Source organism: Myodes glareolus, chromosome 25, assembly GCF_982192425.1.
Source record: "Myodes glareolus chromosome 25, mMyoGla1.1, whole genome shotgun sequence".
NCBI lineage: Eukaryota > Metazoa > Chordata > Mammalia > Rodentia > Cricetidae > Myodes > Myodes glareolus.
This window is the reverse complement of record NC_142050.1, coordinates 7,244,178-7,258,801: the sequence shown is the minus strand read 5'-3', so window position 1 is coordinate 7,258,801 and position 14,624 is coordinate 7,244,178. Positions and strand designations below refer to the sequence as shown.

The 14,624-nt window shown below is 39.2% G+C and overlaps 1 protein-coding gene across 4 annotated transcripts in view; it reads right to left on the bottom strand.

The window, feature by feature from the left end:
* Umad1 (UBAP1-MVB12-associated (UMA) domain containing 1) overlaps positions 1–14,624 on the bottom strand; it is a 236,768-nt gene that overhangs the window by 183,591 nt on the left and 38,553 nt on the right. The window lies entirely within an intron of this gene.

Sequence of the window (14,624 nt, the reverse complement as noted above, 5' to 3'; positions counted from 1 at the left end):
AAAATTAAATATCTAAAATGACTGTTATTTTCCCATGTTATGAACATAATGACTCATTAGCAAATGTGTTATAGCATTCTACAAAGGATTTATATGTATATATATACATATATATATACACATACACACACATGCACACACACACATATATTAGAGGTCCTTTATTTCATATATATATTTACGTGTGTGTGTGTGTATGTGTGTGTGTGTGTGTGTGTGTGCTTTAGAGGTTCTTCATTTTCCCACTGACTTGGACCACATTAATTTTTATTGATAATACAGATGAATCTCTAAATTTGGAGTAGTTTCCTGCACAACAAAAGGTCAACTCAGATAGCAATAGTCAATTCAGGAGGAAGCTACCACCAACGTGCATGCGGAAGAGCTATAAGCAGAAGGGAAATAGAAAATACGGGAAAAAATTATTCTTTGTATGTGTGTATACAATGTACATGCATACGTGTGTGTGTGTGTGTGTGTGTGTGTGCACACGTGTGTGTGTAAGTGCAGGCTACACTTGCCCAGCACACATTTGGAAGTCAGAATACAGGATCTCTCTCTTCTCTCTGCTGTTCATGGCTGTGTCTGTTGACGAGGTGGCCAGCACGCCTCCATGGAGTCTTGTCATGAAAGCACCGCGATGGCAGGCGCACGCCACCATGCCCAGCATGACATGGGTCCTGGAGCTTTGCATGCATGACCTTACGGTTACCTACTGAGCTATCGCCCCACCTTTGTTTCTCTTTACCTACTTCTTTTTATGGATTTTATGGATTTATGCAGAATTTATGGGTTACAGTCACTTAATGGTGGGGATACATCTGGGCAAGGTGTCATCAGGTGACTTAGATCATGCTATGAGCAGTACAGAGAGTACTTACTTGATGTGGACTCTTGATGAAAGCAACACGTGGTGTACACTACATCTAAGAGGCTGCTGCTGGCATAGTACAGCGTGCTGCTTTAGTCTACCTTCTTGTTAGTAAATAGAAATACAGCCTAAAAGAGCGAGAAACATGAATTTCACTAAAAATAAGCCTAAAGAGAGGAAAGGGAAAATGTTACTTGAAGTAAAATCGTGCAAAAAGCATAAGAGACATCAAACATGTCCATCAGCCTCTGTGTGTCCATCAGCCTCTGTGTTCACAACTTTGACTACACGTTAGAATCACCTGGGGAGAGTCTGACAGTCCCTGTTATGTGTTTTCCAGGCCAATTATATTAGGCTCCTTAGGGCTGAATCCCCAAAGAGTATCCTGGGTATTTGATATTTGTATTAGTTACTTTTGTATCACTATGACCAAAATGCCTGAGAGAACGACTTAGGTGAAGGAAAGGTTTTAAACTCACAATTTCAGAGGATTCTGTACATATGTTGGGAGATGCTTGAACAGCTCCCATCTGCAGACAGGAAGCAAAGGAAAAAAAAAATCGGAGACCAGGTGTACCTTTAAAGGCATGTCCAGAGAGACTCCTCTTCTAGCTAAGACCCACCTCCCACATTTCCATCACCCCATCACCACGAAATCATCTGGGAACCAAGAATTCAACATGTGACCCTGAGGAGAACATTTCATATCAAAATCCTGGCAGTAGTGGTGGGTTTCAGAGCACACCTAAGAGGGTCCATGTATGGCTGCGGTTGAGATGTTCCCTATTACGACAATGCAGATGATATGCAACAGCAGAGTGGAGAACTGACAATCAGATAATTGGAAAGCAACAACAAATTAAAGTACTAATAAAGCAGCTGGAGACACAGCTCAGTAGCAGAGCACTTGCCTAGCAAGAACAAAGCCCCAAGTTTAACACCCAGTAATGAACAATAATAATAGCAACCATCAGGATCATTTTAAGTTATTCCAGAAATACTTACTATCCTTGAAATGTGGCATGTAAAAGAGGTTGAGGCAGCTAAGAAATGCTGAGAGTGGTAGAAACAGTCTCCCCACTTCCAGTACCAAAGGGTCAGCCCAAAAGATAGCCATACCAGTAATGTTATACAGACTGAGTAGTTATACTTAGGAATATATAGGTGCATACATATATTTGCATGTAACAAGTATTAAAGAGGCCATGAATCTGAAAGACAGCTAGGAAGGGCATGTGAAGAGGCTGGAAGGGAGGAAAGGGAAAGGGAAAGGGGAAATCATGTAATTATAATCTCAAAAAAATAAAAGAAAAAATAATGATTTTTTTAAAGTTAGATTTGTTCAGAGTAGAACACTGAAAGGGATCAAAATAACAGAAACTTGATCTCAACACTGCCAGGATCAACTGAAGCTCTAGAATGTATAAGAAAGTTAGACAGGAAGTGATGAGAAGAAGCTGAGCAGCAGCTATCCATGAGTTAGGTTAACAGGTGGTAACAGCAGTTCAAAGGAGAATGAATTTGTTATATTTAAAAAAAAAGTAGGATTTCTTGGCTTAAGAAAAAATATTTCAGAGGTGATACCATTTTTAGTGATTATATAACCTAGAGCAAGCCAATGCAGAGAACTGGAGAAAAAAAGTCAGTGTTACTGGCAAAATAAAACTTCAGAGCGGAGATGGAAACTAAAGAAAATAGCATCATGGATTTAGAGTGGTCTAGGGTGTGGGAAGGGAAGAAATCCTGCTAATGGCTTCTGAGATGTTTAAGGTAGAGTTAAGAGCAAATAGAGGGCCAGGCGGTGGTGGCGCACACCTTTAATCCCAGCACTTGGGAGGCAGAGACAGGTGGATCTCTGTGAGATAGAGGCCAGCCTGGTCTACAAGAGCTAGTTCCAGGACAGGCTTCAGAGTTACAAAGAAACCCTGTCTTGAAAAAACAAACAAACAAACAAACAAGGAAACAAAAACAAACAAACAAAAAAGAGCAAATGGAGAACAATGGCAAGCAAAAATTGGAATATGCTCAAAATAAGATGCCTTATTTATAGGTGAAAGAGAAATGTACTGAAATGGCAGAATGGTTAGGAGAGACTGACAAGCATGTAAGCAAAGTTTCAAGTGTCTAAACTACCTACATCCTTTGAAAGGGCTGAGCTCCCTCAAAGGAAAAAAGTAAGAGTGTCTGACCAAGCCTGTGTTTACTAAGTCAGACCTATTGCTCATAAGATAAAGACGGGACCAGGGAGTACACAGTCTGGTATGATCTGGGGCTGATTCATTGTGGCCATACTGCTGGTCTGCACACCGGCCTTTTGCTAACTAACTGTGCTGCAATGCTTCCCTCCAAGGGCCCACTGCGCATACTGTGTGCTCAATCTTCAACTCCCAATCTCTTTTCTTTGTATATAAAATTAGCACTTCATGTCAGCTCAAGTATGAGTTACACAGGGAAGACTTCCTCAACCTTCAACATTTGTTCAACTGCTTTCACCACTTATGAATGTTTCCATTTTGTATGTATTTAAATGGTCCTACACTTTATCTAGTTTTTTACCTGGAGCTTCTGGGCTATGAGGTGGCTAAGTTTGGGTTCTGGCCATGTTGGGTGCCAAAATGTAGGCATAATTGAGGAAGGCCTCAAAAGCCTGGAAAAAAGGATAACAAATATTTATTTGGGGAAAAACTCACAGCAAGGGTAGAGAGAGAGAGAGTCCTGTGCTCTTTGGGCACTAGAAGCTGCAAACAGAACTCCGACCACCACCCAAGAGAGCAAGAGCACATTTCCCAGCTGTGCTCATCAGTCCATACATAGTACCTTAGAACGCAACCCAGTGGGCTGGTACCCAAAAGGTTATTGGCTGAATGAATTACCACAACATATGGGAACAGTTAAACGTACCATATTCACCACTTATTCTGAATGCCTAGCAACAGGACTGACAGATAGTAGTCTACTGCATTGTTAGACGAATGAAGGAGAAGGAACAAAGAGAAAGCTATTAAAAAATATTGATACCATTCAGAGGGGAGCCAAAGAAACCATTTCTTGGTTCCTGCTCTGTACTAGACATAGCTATGCATTACTGTATGCATCAAGCTCTGACAGAGGTGCTAACCTCTTAATTGTATAAATTAGCAGACTGACGCTAAAAGACATTAAATGACTTGCCTACTGTTCCTCACCTGAGAGATGTCAGAGATAAGATTTTATCAGCTAAAAATAGCCTATCTACCTTTGTGTGGAGGTGGTCAAAAGTATTATACTTAAGTTCACATAATTGTTCCAGAACCATCTTTCGATGCATACATATATTGAACATGCACCAATCTGACTGGCTCTATCCTGGTATTTCTCTTCATAACATTTTACAACAGAATCAAAGTCCCCAGTGCTAGAAACTGGGTCAGTGCACATTTTATATGAGAAGCTCTATAAAATTAAAAGGGAGACATGTATCCAAAATTCACAGGTGGTCATAAAAGATCATGGAACGAGATGAAGTAGCTGATTCAGTCACTCCATATGGAGATTGTCCTGGAGGGAGAAAGGAATCTGTCTGCTGGTGGGATATCATGAAGAAATCCAGTTCCTTTGATGATAAAAGTCTCTTCTATGAGATAAAAATCAAACACCACCATTTAATACTTGTCCATAAGAATGAGCTTCTCTTTAAGGAAAATATGTCCTAATGGCAGTAAGCCTGGTGGTTTGCAATCATGCAAGGGTCACCTGGTTTTCACTGGGAAAGCAACTGACAGATTCCGTGGCATGTTACATGACTTCAAACTTGACAACATTAGCAAAGCAAAGACCTCCATACACATATGGAAGTCTTTAGGTTTTAGGTTTTTGCCTAACTTTGGATAAAAACTCAAATCAAGAAGAGATACTCATATACAATGCTGGGTTGTTTTTTATTTTTTCACATCCCAGCTATAGCTCCCTTTCCCTCCTCTTCTCCTAGTCCCTCCCCTTTCTGTTCTCACCCCAATCCACTATGTGAGTTTTATGAAGTGGTCATATTGATAAATCCACCCTCTCACCAGCTTGGGTTGAATTCAAAACGCCAGGAGAACCATCTTTAAGAGCCTGTAAGGCAGGACCTTCCCTCCCTCTTCCTCACTCTGGCTCTCCCAAGTACATGGAAGCATCACTCCAGAGTTGTTGTCACATGGGCTTTTCCTCTCTTTCCATGTTTTCATAAAGATATCAGTCATTGGCGAAGTCTACTCTAATGCATATGTGAAGACAATGCATCTGTGAAGATAATTTCCAAATGTTCTTCCTCTTTTTAAAAAAATTTACTTGTCTCACACGATAGCTCCAACTGAAGCCTCCTCCCTTCCACCCCTCCCACAGCCTGCTCTCCCCCTTTTTCCCTGTCCCCTCCCCAAATTTCTTCCACAAATCCACTGCTTCTCCATTACCCTTCAGAAAAGAGCAGAACTCCCAGTGTTATCAACTGAACATGGCATAACAAGACGCAATAAGGCTAGGCACAAAACCTCACTCATCTCAAGGCTGGACAACACAATCCTGTAGGAGGAAAAAGTTCCCAAGAAAAGGTAAAAGAGTCAGAGATACTCTTATATCCACTATTAGGAGTCCCACAAAACTGCCAAGTTAAGCAACCACAATATGTATGCAAGGGACCTAGTGCAGACCTATCCAGACTCGGTGCTTGCTGCTTCAGTGTCTGTGAGTCCCCATAAGATCTGCTTAGTTGATTCTGTGATCTATGTTCTCACTGTGTCCTTGACACCTCTGGCTCCTACAATCCTTTTTCCCACCTGTCTTAGTTAGGGTATACTATTGTGAAGAGTCACTACGACCATAGCAGCTCTTATAAAACATTTAATTAGGATGGCTCACTTATAGTTTCAGAGGTCATCATGGTGGGGAGAAGATGTGGTGCTGGAGCTGAGCGCCCTACACCTTGACTCAGAGACAACGTGAAATCGATTGACTATCACACTGAGTGAACCTTGAGAAAAGAGACCTCAAAGCCTTCAACCACAGTGGCACACTATTTTCAACAAGGCCACAACTTCTAACAATGTCACTGCCATAGGGCTCATTTTCTTTTCAAACCACCATGCCCCTCTTCTGCAGGGTTCACCTAAAACAATCCTGAACTGCCAAACAACTTCTGAAGGTTCACCATCACTGGTTTCCAGCTGTACTACAGAGCTATATTAATAAACACAGTATGTTATTGGCATAAAAACAGACACAGTAATCAGAGGAGTCCAACTGAAGACCAAGGAATAAATTCACACACCTATAAACACCTGATTTTTGATGAATAAGCCAGAAATACACAACGAAAAAAAGTAAGTATTTTCAACAAATGGTGCTGGTCTAACTGGATGTCTGCATTTAGAAGGATGCAAATAGATCCACATTTATCACCCTGCACAAAACTCAAGTCCAAGGGCATCAAAGACCTCAACATAAAACCAGAGACACTGAACCTGATAGATGAAAAAGTGGGGAACAGCCTGGAACATATGGGCACAAGAGACAATTTCCTCAACAGAACATCAATAATATAGGCATTAAGACATTGAGAGAAACAATTAAAAAATGGGACTTCCTGAAACTGAGAAGCTTCTGTAAAGCAAAGGACATGGTAACAAGACAAAAAAACAGCCTACAGAATGGGGAAAGAGCTTCGCTAACCCCACATCAAACAGAGGTATACAAAATTTACAGAACTCAAGAAATTGGTCATCAAAAGAACATATAATCCAATAAGAAAATGGGGTACAGAAGTAAACAGAGAACTCTCAACAGAGGAATCTAAAATGGCTGAAAGACACTTAAGGAAATGTTCAACATCCTTAGGCATCAGAGAAACACAAATCAAAACAACTCTGAGATTCCATCTTATACCTGTAAGAATGGCAAAGATCAAAAACACTGATGACAACTTATGCTGGAGAGGTTGTGGGGAAAATGGAACACTCCTGCATTGCTGGTAGGAATGTAGGCGGTACAGCCCCTTTAGATATCAGTGTGGCGATTTCTCAGAAAATTAGGAAAAAAACCTTCCTCAAGACCCAGTAATATCACTTTTGCGTATATATCCAAAGGATGTTCAACCATGCCACAAAGACATATGCTCATCTATGTTCATAGCAGCATTGTTTGTTATAGCCAGAACCTAGAAACAACCTAAATGCCCTTCTACTGGAGAATGGATAAGGAAAATGTGGTACATTTACACAATGGAATACTACACAGCAGAAAAAGAAAACCCGACATCTTGAATTTTTCAGGCAAATGGATGGAGCTAGAAAACATCATTTTGAGTGAGGTAACCCAGACCCAGAAAGACAATTATCATATGAACTCACTCATAGGTGGTTTTTAAACATAAAGCAAATAAAACCAGCCTACAAATCACAATCCCAGAGAACCTAGACAACAATGAGGACCCTAAGAGAAATATACATAGATCTAATCTACATAGGTAGTAGAAAAAGACAAGATCTCCTGAGTAAATTGGGAGCAAGGGTTACCTTGGGGGAGGGTTGAAGGGAAGGGGAGAGGCAAGGAGGGGAGCAGAAAAAAATGTAGAGCTCAATAAAAATCAATAAATTTCTTTTAGTTTTTTTTTTTTAAAAAGATCAACAACTAATACACGGGACTACATAAAACTGAGAAGCTTCTAGAAGTCAAAGGACACTGCCAATAAGACAAAACAGCAAGCTACAGAATGGAAAAGGATTTTTCCCAACTGCACACCTGACAGACAACTAATACCCAAAATATATAAAGAACTCAAGAAACTAGACATCAACAAACCGAACAATCCAATTAAAAACTTAAAAAACAAACAGATCTAAACAGCGAATTCTCAATAGAGGAATCTCAAATGGCTTAGAAACACTTAAAGAAATGGTCAACACGTTAGTCATCAGGGAAATGTAAATCAAAAGGACTCTGAGAGTCCATCTTATTTATACCTGTCAAAAATATTAAGATCAATAACACAAGTGATAGCTCATGCTGAAAAACATATGGAGCAAGAAAAACACTCTTCCATTCATGAGTCAGAAAAAAGCAAACATCATACAAAATAGGAGGAAACGTAAAAACTATGCATCCGAGGAGACGTTAGTACCCCAAATACACAGGAGCTCCAGAAAGTCACGAAGAAACAAAAAAGTGAACACCTCCACATACACTTACAAAACCAGCTCTAATGGTCAATGTGTACATAAAGAATACTTCACATCACTAAGAATCAAGGAAATCCAAATTAACTACAGTGAGGTCTCACCTCATCCCAGTAAAAACTCATATTATCAAAAGACAGAAGCTGCAGGATGTACGGAAGAGAATGTGCACACTATTAGAGATGTTATGTATTAGTACAGCCATTGTGAAAGGGTCCTCAGAACAAAATGCAAAAGTAGAACTACCAGATGATCCAGCAATCATACTACTCAGTGTGTTGGAGACATCTGTGCTCCTATGATTACTGCAGCAGTAATCACACAGCCAAGATACATAAATCAACTAAATATCATCACCTAATGAATAAAGAAAATGTGGTACATATGTACAGTACAACACAATTTGTCCATAAAAATAATTAAATTATACAACTTGTGTTAATGTGTATAGAACTGGAGGTCATAACACAGGCACTAAGACAAGCACTGCATGTGGACACGTGGAGCTGAGATAGAGTCGCGGTCACAAGCCGCTGGGAGAGCAGAGGACTAAGTAACACCCAGAGAGCAGTAACAAGTCCCGGAGATGTACTGTGTAATGGAGGAACTCAAGACAACAATGAAGCAAGTTTCACAAGCACAGAGTAAAGAATACTGAGGATTTTTCCCCACTGGGAACAAAAAAGAATACTTGAGATAAGTGTTTTCACTGAATGAAACATTGCACATTAAATATTAATATACATGAAAAGCATTGCACATACTCTATAGACACAACTTTTGTGTTTATACATCAGTAACAAATAAAATTTTAGCAGAGTTTATTTGACCAAACAAAACAACTTTTTGCAAATAGGGCAGTCTCCAGAAGCAGAGCAGACTTTGAGAACTCCCATCCAATGATATGATCAGACAAGATCTACAGGAAATACAGAGAGCAGCACAGACATCATCTAGTCAAAATCAACCAGTTCCCTGGTTACGGCTAATCTAATTATTTGTATGCAGGTCAAGCAGTTAACGGACTATAGGACTTTGTGCAACTTAGCAAAGCTCAATTAACATAATTAAACAGTATCTTGGTCTTGTCTGTTGGACCCAGTGCAGATGCCAATTTCATTTTGAAAGAAAACAAGGAGGGACATATGGGAAGGTTTGAAGGAAGGAAAAGGAAGGGAGAAATGTAAATATATTATCATCTCAAAAAAAGAAGAATGTTATTTAATTAAAAATGTATGAAAAACAAATTAGTTTCTTCTACAAAATCAATATAGAAGCCAATAACTGAGATGTTTTGAAGAAAATGGCCCTCATTGCCTCAGGCATTTGAGTATGTGGCCCCAGTTGGTGGTACGGTTCCAGGCTCAGGTGTGACCTTGTTGGAAGAAGTGTAATATTGGAAGTGGGCTGTGAAAGTTAAAAGATGTGGGCCACAAAAGCCCCAGGTCTAGTTCATTCTCTTTGCCTTGTGCTTATGGCTCAAAACGTCAGTTCCAGTTACGACTTGATCTGACATGCCTGCACCCGCTGCCTCCTCCACACCTTCATGGATCCTAACCCTAGGAATTACCAGTCCAAATAACGCCCCCCCCCCACTGTAAGTTGCCCTAGTCATGGTGCTCCATCAAAGCAAGAGAAAATTACTTAATATAACAATGATTATATTTTTCAGTTTTTTATAATTATTATGAAAATATTCTCCTGGTAATACAGAAATTTTTCCAGATATTTGGAACCTCATGGTCTTGGCTACATAATTCTAATTAGTTGCCTGTAGTGCTATAATATTATAGTGGCTGGTATTCTTCACATTTTGGCATGCATCCAATTCATGAAGAGGTGAGGGAGATAATTTAAAGCGCAACTGCCTGGAATCCCCTCCAAGCTTGCAGACTCAGAAGTGATGGGGCCAAGTCCAGGCTGACCCACGTCTGCCACACTCTCAGCTTCGCTCCTGTATCCCGAATGTGACAACTGCCAGGCAGGGAGGTTTCTGCACCTCCTTTTACTTTTATTCTCAAAGGTAATTAGCAAACTCTGTATTTTAAGGACCATGTGGAATTCATGTCCTTTTTATTGCAAAGTTGTACTGTATACTTTTGGATGCTAACCACGGGAGACAAACAGGTGAGCTCTGCGCATTCCTTTCAGCTCGCCCTCAGAAATCCTTGTGACACAGCTTGGCTCTGGCTGCACTTCTTTCCAAAGATGACACGCACTTTTAGACACGTGGCTTTATTCATTCTCGCCAAGTCCCTCTGTGCTATACTGGAAGAAGACACTATTATTCTACTCACAATAAAAGAAAGGGCTCAGGTCCAAGGCAAGCTGAGTATTTATTATGCACCTTTAATGTCAAGACACTGTTAAACATCACCTCATCAGGACAGGTAGCAGGGGAAAGCTGCCTCTCTGACTACGGGGAGAGTACCGGCAGCACCTCACAACGCGCTCACTGGGCTAGCAGCTCTTGTGTCTCAGACGGAAACAGTCTGGACAGCTTAATGATTTTAACTGATTATTGTTAGTAGCTGTGAGCAGTTCTGAATAAGAGCTTCTTTCCATATTATTTTTCTCATTTTCATTTCACGTGTGAACACTAATTTAGGATTATCAACTACTAAAAAGTACTACAGCCACAACAGTAGTGGGGGAGGACTTCTTCCCATGCCCTTCTCGATTCGAAATTATGAGAAAAGAAATCTATATTTAAGTCTTTTGTGAAATCCCTTGTGAGACTCAACTGCTGGCTGTGGTCAGAATACACTGGGCAGTATAATCAGATTGCATCACCGCCATCACCTGCTCAGAGGCCAGCAGAGGAAGCATGTGCTCATGAAGCTGAAGCTGGCGCATTGTACTACACCCTCATGTGGGCTTGCCAGGGAGATTAGTCACCATTTTGCAGCTGGTTCTCAATTCAGTCGCTGTGCTACAAGTGCAGATGCAATGGTTTATCCTAATTATATTGCTGCAGTTTAATCTTTCCTTTGCAGCATACTACACAGTAGATCAAATTCAAGACTCAGAGCTGGCTTCAAATAGACTTCAAAATCACACATTTGTAATACCACACCACTCCACCTTCTGTCTATTGCAAATCTTCTCAAACGGTGTTCTTAACCACCATTTCACTAAATCTTGTCAACTGACAGAAAGTCAGGAAAAGAGAATTATATCATCCACAAAAACACTAGTTTTATATTTGAAAAATTTCTGTTTTCTCACTGCTAGGAATTAGGTATACTAGCAAATCCCAAGGAAATTCATCCAACTTGGTGGGCTCTTTACTGCTGATCAAAATGACTTGTGAAGCTTAACACAGACACACACACAGAGACACACACACACAGACACACACACAGACACACACACAGAGACACACACAGACACACAGACACAGACACACACACAAAGACACACACACAGAGACACACACAGACACACACACATACACAGACACACACACACAGACACACTCACACAGACACACACACAGACACACACACAGACAGACATACACACACACAGACACACACACACAGACAGACATACACACACACACACACACACACACACACATACACACACACACACACACACACCAGCTCTACTAGAAAATGAGTCCAGCTTAGGTTGTTACTATATCAAGAGTCAGGGGGAAAAAGGACAATCACAGGCAGGTGTTTCTACCACCATTACCACTCATATTTAATGAGAGTATTGCAGAAAGAATGATGCCTACAAAAAGAGATGGGGCAATTAAAAAAATCTGTAAAATAAAAGAAGTAAAACCCTGAGGCAATTTTAAATATTAACAATAATGACAAGACACATAACATACATGCAAAACCATCCTAATTTTAAGTCTCTTTAAGTTTTTACTTCGATCTTACTTAAAACTGAATTTTGAAGGTACACACCTTTAAATTCTGATTTTGCACCTCTATGCTCTTGATTCTTAATAATTTCATGCTAGGTAAAGAAGGAAGATGGCAGTGAACATGGCATGCCTTAATAAAGACAGCATCACTGCAGGTATAATAGAAACAAGGTGATGTCCTCCAGGTACAGTGGACACCTGTGGGAAAATCACTCAGTTCTGTAATGCCAAGTGAGCAGTAGCGGCAGTACTTGCCAATCGCTACCATTTAAATCTCATTTCACTTCATTACCTGAGCTAAACTCTGTTTATCATATGAAATATGCAGCGAATGAATGGTATACAAAATGTCACTTAGTCATACTGCTAAAAAATGTCAGTATACCAGCTCTAAAACTAAGATTATCTTTTAGAAGTACACGACCGCAGTAAGAATATATAGTATTTTTGATGCTTCTTAATATTTGAAAATAACTAAACATCTAGTTTGACTGACAGGGGAGCATATTAAGCATACTTTCACATGACAGAATATACTAACTGGAAACTACTTATGGACAGTGGTAAAATTCAGCATCTACAGAAGCAGTAAGTTAACATGAAAATCTTGAGGTCAGCAGTTCAAGCTCACTCAGGCCACAGTTACTAAACTATTTGATTGCACACTGGCTTCTTAGTTACTTAAATGATAGAGACATTTTAAAAACACGGTGTTTCATAAACACACCACAGTGTTGATGACCGATAAAGTGAAAAATGGATGGATTAAGTAGAGGGTATGGTATGTTAGGGTGACTGGAAGCACTTTTTTCACTTAAGTAATTTAAAGAAAATATAAATAACATAGATAGCTTTATCATTCTATTTTAAATCAAAACAAGTGAATTGTATTCATTTGGTGAAATTAATAATTTAACCAGTTAGAATAAAGATAAATTCAATAAAAAACTATGGTTTTAAGGTACTCTCCTTTACTTTTTATTGTAACTAATGGATCTTTCTTCTCGTGTTGAAAACAGCAGTTGCCAGTAAAAAGAATTCTAACCTTAATTGCAAGAAAATAGAGATCTTATTTGTATTTTACATAATTGAATGGCCAACACCCAGTACTGCAACACCCAGTACTGTCCAGACTTTTTTAATGCTTCAAAACTTCATGGAAGCTACAGTCATTGATATTAACAAACTACTAAGATCTTAAGTTACTCCTTATTAAAGAGAAAAAAATAATAGTAACTGCAGTAGAATAAAAATGGCATTTTACATAGTAATTTTTGAGAATTTTACATATGAATATTTCACTTACATAATTCCACCCTATCCTACCCCTTTCTAACTCCATCCATGTCCTGACCCCTGCTCACACTCTCAAATTACTGCCTCTTCACACACACATACACACATGTACACACACATATAAACACACATAACTGGCTGAGTTTATTTGGTGTATATCATAAATATAGATTTGTGCTTAGGGGCGACTGTTGGGATTGGACAGACCATCAGGGGTTTATACCTGTAGCTCTTCATCTAGGAAACAGGTCTCGTGATGTTTCCCCATCCTGTAGGCATGTCAATTAAACTTTTTAAGGTATTGTTTAGGAGAACTTATTTTTGAGAGTTCATGTACAGGTAATGAAAGGCCACGAATTTGGGGGATGTCACACAGGAGAACTTAGAAGGAGGAGCATAAATGCACTACTCATATATAAAATTCTCAAAAAAGGCAAAGAAATATTCAGAGGTATTAGTTATATTTTAATATTTTATTGCTATTTATTCATAAAAGCCATTAATTTTTTAGGTTGCATTTTTAACCACTATCAAAAATTATGCCATAACAATCAAAAGAGTATCAAACAAAAATGAAAGAACTAAAGTTCTATGCATCAGTATGGGATGGGCTCGCAGGCACATGATGCGGCCTGACGTGAACTGCAGAATGGCATTATATTTGCACTGTGACTATGGATTCTATTTAGATGGGGTTCTAAAACACACAAAACTAAATTAGAGATATAAATAAATATGATAAAACTCTTTTACAGAGAATCAGAAAGATGCAATTAGAGAGAAGAATTTAGCTCTGAGATGGGAATAAAAGGGAATAAGAAAAGATTGGGGCACATCAAGATGAACAATAAATTATTTACTTTTAAATTGAATGGCTGGTACACAGGTGTTCATTATATTGCCATTTGAATAACTTCTCATTATTAAAAAACACTTCAAATTTATATTAGATTTTCTATTTGCATAAGCATGAGAAATTTAAAAACAGGTCATTGTTTCATTTCTTTCTTTGCTTTTTTTTTTCTTTTTGAGACAGTTTTAAACTTGCTTAACTAATTCTCCTGCCTCCACCTCCCAAGCGCTAGGATATTAGCCATATACCACAAAATTCTGTTCAGCATAATCAACTTTAAATAGTGCTTTGTTAGCTCTGTCATCATGGACCAGGCTTGTTGGCCCACATCTTTAATCCCAACACTCAGGAAGAGGCAGGTGGATCTCTGTGAGTTCAAGGACAGCCTGGTTTACAGTTCCAGTATAGCCAGAGTGAAACCCTGTCTCAAGAAAACAAAAACAAAAATCTGTCATCATAAAGACCTTCTCCTCAGTTGGTCATAAAGTTGTTGTGGGGTATCTTGATCTCACTGTGACACTCTGAGACTGTTAA